The sequence below is a fragment of the Sinocyclocheilus anshuiensis genome, unplaced genomic scaffold, assembly GCF_001515605.1.
Source record: "Sinocyclocheilus anshuiensis isolate Anshui unplaced genomic scaffold, SAMN03320099.WGS_v1.1 scaffold163, whole genome shotgun sequence".
Lineage (NCBI taxonomy): Eukaryota > Metazoa > Chordata > Actinopteri > Cypriniformes > Cyprinidae > Sinocyclocheilus > Sinocyclocheilus anshuiensis.
The window spans coordinates 1,906,249-1,913,231 of record NW_015548223.1 but is presented as its reverse complement, the minus strand read 5'-3'; the positions used below and the strand labels follow the sequence as shown (position 1 = coordinate 1,913,231).

The following is a 6,983-nucleotide window of genomic DNA, read 5'->3' as shown; positions in this document are numbered from 1 at the left end:
CTATTGGCGCTTTTCCACTGCGTGGTACGACTCGGCTCAGCATGGCTCGGTTTGCATTTCCTCTGAAGTTTAGTATCGCTTTAGAGTGGGCGGGATTATTCACATGTCGTTATAGTTGCGCCGCCTCTACTGCCGCGACTCCTAAAACACTTTTTCATTCCGCTTCGCCCCATCAAGCTCTTGCTGGATCCGCTCCTCTGCTATCAACGAGAGGAACGTCTGTACTTCCTCAACAGACAACGAAACAGCCATTTTTTGGTTGTTAAAAAAGGTTCGCTCGTTCAAAACAGTTGCGTTCGATCCTTCGCTGGCTGTGCTGATTTAAATCTAGCGGTTCTGTTGTGTTTGTGTCGCAAGTTCAGTGACGCAGTAGTGACGATTCTCTCCGGCCAATCCGTGATCTGCAGAGTTTACACGTCACGTTTTGGTAACGGTACGGTTCACTTGGAACCTCAACCGAGGTGGTACTAAAAAAAGTACCAGGTACTGTACCCAGAGGAAAACCCCCCAAAAGTGAACCGTACTGAGCCGTACCGTGCCGTACCATGCAGTGGAAAAGCGCCATTAGTGTACACTTTTTAGATGTGACTTCTGTCCCATCACTGTAGATCAAATCTAATCTGAATATGATTGTGAGTGCGTCCCTGCTTAAGGCCGGGGTCCCGTCGCAGCCACCGAGTCCCATATGCCTTGTTTGCAATAAATCACAGACAATTGAGAAATGTTTGTGCTGTTTAGACTCTCTAAAATGTTGTATTGAGCCATACAAATTTAAGTTTTGATTTCCATTTTCATTACAGGCATTAATGTTAACTAAAAAAGAGCATAAATAAGAACTCGTATGCTGTCTGACAGAAGATAAAAGATGACTGATTATCTATTTCTTTCTTTCTTTCTGTCTGTCTGTCTGTCTGTCTTTCTCAGAATTTACATAGGGAAACGGTTGGCCTCCTCCTCCACCAGCACACTGTGACATGTGACATTTGGCAGCTCACTGATTGGCTGAGGCCGCTGCCACTAGCACTGTAGCCCAATCACGCCTCTTTTCTCCTCCTGTGATGGGAAACAGCCTCTTCTGCCTCTGTCTGTGTTTGTCCCGTTTCACCACAAAACCAATCTGTCTGTGTCTCTTTCTCTGTATCCACATACAGTATTTACAGGGGTCATATCATGAGCAATCAATCTGTCCTTGATATTTCTAGATAAAAGAGCCTGATGTTCTATGACACTATATGTTTCAGAAGGATATACATGTTCAAAAGCTATAACAACTTATTCCGAACTCCTCTGAAGACCTAAACTTTAAGATTGATGTATTTGAATTGCATATAAAATTTCCATTCATTTAAACTTAATGTGATGCATTTTAAATAACTAACTTTATATATTTATAATCAATAAATCCAATTTGTTTCAGTCTCATACATTTTAAGTAAACGAATATCGCTTATTCCACAGCTAGCCATATTTTAACCATGTTTATACTTTTTAACTGAATAAATTTTAATGTTTTCACAATGGAACAGTTTATTCTGATTCTAAGCAAATCAAATAAATGCATTTTGAAAATATTATTGTTTGAGTAAAATAGATGCAAATAGTTAATAAAATAATAATGAAGTGCAGAATTCATACCTGTTTCTTAGCCACATTAAGTTTATTAGTTTATATCAGAACCGTGTAATCCAAAGGGACGGAAATTTTATATGCAATTCAAATATGTAAATATTACATTTAGGGCTAAATATTTCTGATGTCAGACTGATTAATACGTTATCACATGACTGACCAAATTTAGATATTCTATATGTTTTTGTGCAGAATTTGCTGTAAGAGTTAGAACAGGTCAAAAATGTTCATGCAAAGAAAATTACAATTGTTTTTGGTGCAAAAAAGCATAAGTGGAGCTCAGGGAAAACTTTATGTATGATATGACCCCTTTAACCACCTGTAAGAGTCTTTTTAAGACTAAACTGTCCCTTTAAATCTTTTTGTAGTTGTTTCTGTAGTCCATTAAGGACCGTGTGTGTCAGGTCTAATACAGTACAATTACTACAGGGAACACAGAAACAGTAATGCACTGAAATCTAGCTGAAAGAGTGTAAGAGAGGAGGAAACTGACAGTGAGCGAAACAAAAAATGTATTATTTTACATCTAAATCAAATGCAAGACATACATTCAGTTTGAGACAGTGTTCAGTAAGGGATAGGGTATGACCGAATCCTTTTATTTGTGTGGAGCAAAACAATGTGACAAATCTCATGTTGCAGTAACGTGTTTGCAATATAGACACATTCCATGTTGTAATGTGAAGGTAACTGGACTTCACCAGGTTATCTGGTCAGATTAATCTAATTTGTAATGACTCGACCATAATAAATGTCACTCTTACCACCTTCTGCTTGCTCTGGTGTGTAAAAATGAATGTAGATGTAGATCTGTTGAAAATAGATGTGAGGCTTTCACCTTTAACTAAAAAAATACAAATCATTATCTTGTTTTATTGAGCATATAATCTTTGAAGTACCTTTGAATAGAAATGCCATGATAAATGAATATAATTATGGGTAGTTATAAAATATGATGAAATATAAAAAAGTGGCTGTATAAGGGGAAGTGTATAATTTAATTATACTTGTAATGTTCCTGTGGTTCAGTGGTAGAGCATTGTGTTAGCAGCGCAAAAGGTCTTGGGTTCGATTCCCAGGAAACACACATACTGGTAGAAAATGTATAGCCTGAATGCACTGTAAGTCAAGTGTCTGCATAAATTAATAATTTAATATTGTCACCATTTATTTGACATGTTTTCACTATTTTTAGTCACTTTTTCCCTTCATTGATGTATTTCAATGGTCCTGTGACAAGTTTTTAAAAATGCTAATATTTGATGTATTCAATGTCAAAGTAACTCATATCAGCTTCCCATATATCAAAATACTGTGATATTTCAATCTGATACCTTTACTGTTTATAAAACAATGAAACAAGACAAATACACATTTAAGATGCATTCTCAAAACAAAAAAACCTTAATATCTTATAATAAAAAAATGTTACTTCAGAAATGTTACTTTTACTTTTGTGCAGTGAAACAAGGCAAGTATACCGATTAAGATTAAAAAACAATATATTTTTTTGTGGCATAGAATGCAGGAATTAGAATTTGTATTTATTTATTTATATTTTATTATAATTTTTTTTATTTTTAATTAAAAATTCTGGTGCGTTTTGTCCTTTTTTGGAGTCACTGTTTGCTTTTATTGTACAGAAAAGAGCAACTTTCCACAGAGGAATGAAAATCAAACAGGTCTGAAGCAACATGAGGGTGAGTAAATAATGACAGAACTCTAATTTTTGGGTGATAATAATAATAGATGTTGCATGTATTACTACTAAGTAGTCAGGCGTCACTATTTAATAAAATAATGTTTAAAAGAAGCTCAGGGAAGATGTTCATGGAATACACAATAACATGCGGACAGATAATGGGAAAGGGAATAAATGGAAAGGGACTGACACTTTTGTGATCATGTAACAGGGCAGTGTGATTCCCTGAACATGCACCAGAGGTCAGAAGTGCTCTATAGTGTGCACTGTGCAGTACACAATAATGAGACACCTGCAGGTAATATGGGAGTTATGGCAGGGTTCTACACTTACATTTTTCTTTAGAAGTTGTGTTCCTAATTTAGGAGCACAGTCAGAAATTTAGGAGCACCTTCTGATTAAGGATATAAATTAAATTCCCCATTATGGGGATTTATTTTTTCAGCTTCAATTAAATTCTAATTTTTTTTTTTTTTTTTTTTACCTTTTACCTTTTACCTTTTATAAGGGAAACCTTAGTAAATGAGTCATTTATTTATGTCAGACTCTTAAATTTAAATGGATACATTTGTTTAAAGATTTTAATTAAAACAGTAAATTATAATCTTTTTACTAAATTTTAATAAAAACAATTAGAGTAAGACAATTAAATTGATAGACATGTTACTTAAATCTGAAACTTAAACCATCAGTAGGTGGCGGCGTTTAGTCTTTGTCATTGAATCATTTATTAAATCGATTCATTCAGGAACTAAACAACTGCTGTCTTTATAGTTTGTTCTTTGAATCACTGACTCGTTCGTTCTGATTCGTTCAAAACATTGATTCATTCAGGAACAAAACTCTGCTTTGTTTTGATCAGAGATGCGCAACGGTTCTTTTTTGGCTTGTTTGGACTATTTTCTTTGGCAAAATGGAGCGAAAACAGATCATATTGTGTCTAAAATGTAAGTCACTTGATATTATCTTCTTGTTTATTGAATTATTATTGTATATATAATCCATTTCACATTAGCAATTGTGCTGATATTCTGGGAAAACGGCACTCTGGGTCATGTGATATTTCTTATTTATATCATATATTATAAATATTAAAAACACAAACTCATACAGGGGTATTTTTGCCCCAATGTATTGAATTTTGGGGGCATTTTTACTGATTTTAGTGGCATTTTCGGCACAAGCCCCACTAATTGTCGATAATGCATTTGATAATCACATTTTATTTGACAGGCTGCAGAGAAACAACAGCAGCTCTTAAACATAAATGTACAAAAACTTATATTTCAATGTCTGGTTTTGAACATTAAGTATAGTCAACACTTTTGTGTGACTGAAGGCATGAGTGAAACGTAACTGATGTATTTTGGGAGTTGTAGTTTTTAATCCAATCGCATTACATATTCATGCTCGTACTTGGGGTAGTAATTTGAACAAACCTCAGACACATTAAACTTTGACCCTAGTAAAACGCATTGCAATGCATTGGCAACCATCCACAACATAATTTTGCTGGTGAGTTTTGTTAATGAGTATTGTTTCATTAATTACAGTATTCATATAATTTTTCCTATTTTCTCAGAAGACAGAATTTTCCAGCATGGTATTCCTTCTCTCCTTGTCTCTTTACTTTCTTCTGCACCTTCTCACTTGTGATGGAAGGGTGGCAGAATTAAATTTAGTGCAGTAAAAATTAAGACAAAGTAGCCGGAGTTTAGCTTGTAATTTTTACAGAGGCACAGATTTAGACAAAGCGGGAGGAAAAACAACAGTGACGTATTGATCAAAGCCTGTCGGCCTCTTGTTCAGGAAATTGATCGTCAGGAATAAAAAGCCCTGGGAGATGACGGATGAAGGGGTAGAAGCACTTGGCATGAGCAGCGTCTCCCTGCCGTCAAATCCAATAACTTCATAAAGGCTTGAGCAACTGCAGAACCCAGCAGAACCTGTTGCTTCTGAGAGATGAGCTACTGATAGCTGTTTAAGAAACTCCTCATGATGAATCTCATCAATATGCCAGGGTTGTATTTCACTCCAAAGTCAAAAGCAAGGAAATGAGAAGTTATATTTTGCATAGAGAAAATTAAGCCTATTTTAGGACCATTAAGATTTCTTGAATTGTGACATTAGTTTGCACTGTAAAGCGTCCATACATCCAGTTTTCAGATTCAGTGGCTCCCAACTCCAACTTTCATTTATTGTGATGAACAAATATTTAGTCTATTTTATTTATCGATTTTTATTGTATTTATTTGCAAATTACAGTAATGAGATACAGTAATACAGTAATGGAAAAAATATCAGTGGTTCTTAAAATAGTCATTTATTTTCTTTATGTTATTTATTTTATCTTCATGCAGAATGTAATTTCTTTTGAAATTGTGTAATGTGAAATTATGTAGTATGCCTAACCTTCAGATCAGGAGGTGAGTTATGGTTGTGTTCATAAATCTGAAGTCTGCTGAATGTAGAAGACGTCTAGAGGTGGACTTTGTGTCTATATGTTTGTGTGTGTATTTTCTCAGACTTTGGTTTTCTTTGTTCTTTATGTCAGAACACATTACCTGTTCTCTAAACATGTGTTCACATCTATAACCATCACCGGGGTGTGAAGTCAGCACACACGCGCACACACACACACACACACACACTTCACATACTGAAAATAGACACGAAAGGATGTGAGGGTGAATCTCACATAACTTGTCATGGAATATGTCCAGGTTATATTTCACCCAGGTTATATTTTCTTTTGCATTTACATATTTATAGATAATGGTAGTATTTGTTGCATTGTCTTTAATTTATGCTTGTTTCTAAAAAAAACAAAAAAAAAAGGAAAAAAAAAAACACTTTTATGTTACAGATTCACCACTGAGAGCAATGGAATGATGAACTCAAAGGTAAAACATCTGGATGCATTACAGTACCAGTATTGCGAATTTGGGGGAAAATAGTTTTGTTTATGATGAAAAATGCAAAGAATCTTAATAGTCCTAAAACAGACTTTTAAATATTTATGTGTTTATTTAATTTTATGTTTCTTAATTAATAGTTTGTTCTTTTTTTTCATTCAGATTTTGATGTGAACTGTGACATGCTTTCATGAGATAAACCCATTAAAGGGACAATATTTTATACTTTTGAAGCATTTTTTCCCCTTGATCTAAAGTTCACTGCTAATGTTATTCAAGGTTTCTTGCAGTCATAATTTAGTTTTTTTAGTAATTTATTAGTCACTTTAGTCATGTTTTTTTATTGCTGTACCTTTAAGATGTCTAGGCTATATGTCAGTGACCTCTATTATGATTGACTAACCTCTGTGTGCTGGTTTAGTGCGCATTGCCGTTCATCAGGATGAGTCAAGTTGCAGAATACTGAATCGGTGTTGATATGTAAATGTGGTTGATCATATGTTAATGAGCGTATGGCTGTGACTCAGTGACATTTATTTCTGAATGACCAGTTTTTGCAAATGCCTGCAAAGTGCATAAAAGTCTTTTCTTTGAAAAATCCGGTTTTCCATGGTATGCACCCTTTTAAGCCACTACACTTTGAAAATGAAATCATATTTGCTCTTTAGTGGTAAAATTTGACCTGAATAGAGTGAATTGAAGGTGAAATGCCATCTCACGTATGTGTCTAGTCATCT

At 34.6% G+C, this 6,983-nt stretch overlaps 1 long non-coding RNA gene across 1 annotated transcript in view; it reads left to right on the top strand.

Annotated features, from left to right (window-relative positions):
* The window catches only part of LOC107654334 (uncharacterized), a 3,452-nt gene extending 1,388 nt beyond the window's left edge, over nucleotides 1–2,064 (top strand). Inside the window, exon 2 of the long non-coding RNA XR_001630322.1 lies at nucleotides 925–2,064. This is a non-coding gene — a long non-coding RNA (uncharacterized LOC107654334). The remainder of the gene's footprint in view (nucleotides 1–924) is intronic.
* Nucleotides 2,065–6,983: the final 4,919 nt, after the last annotated feature.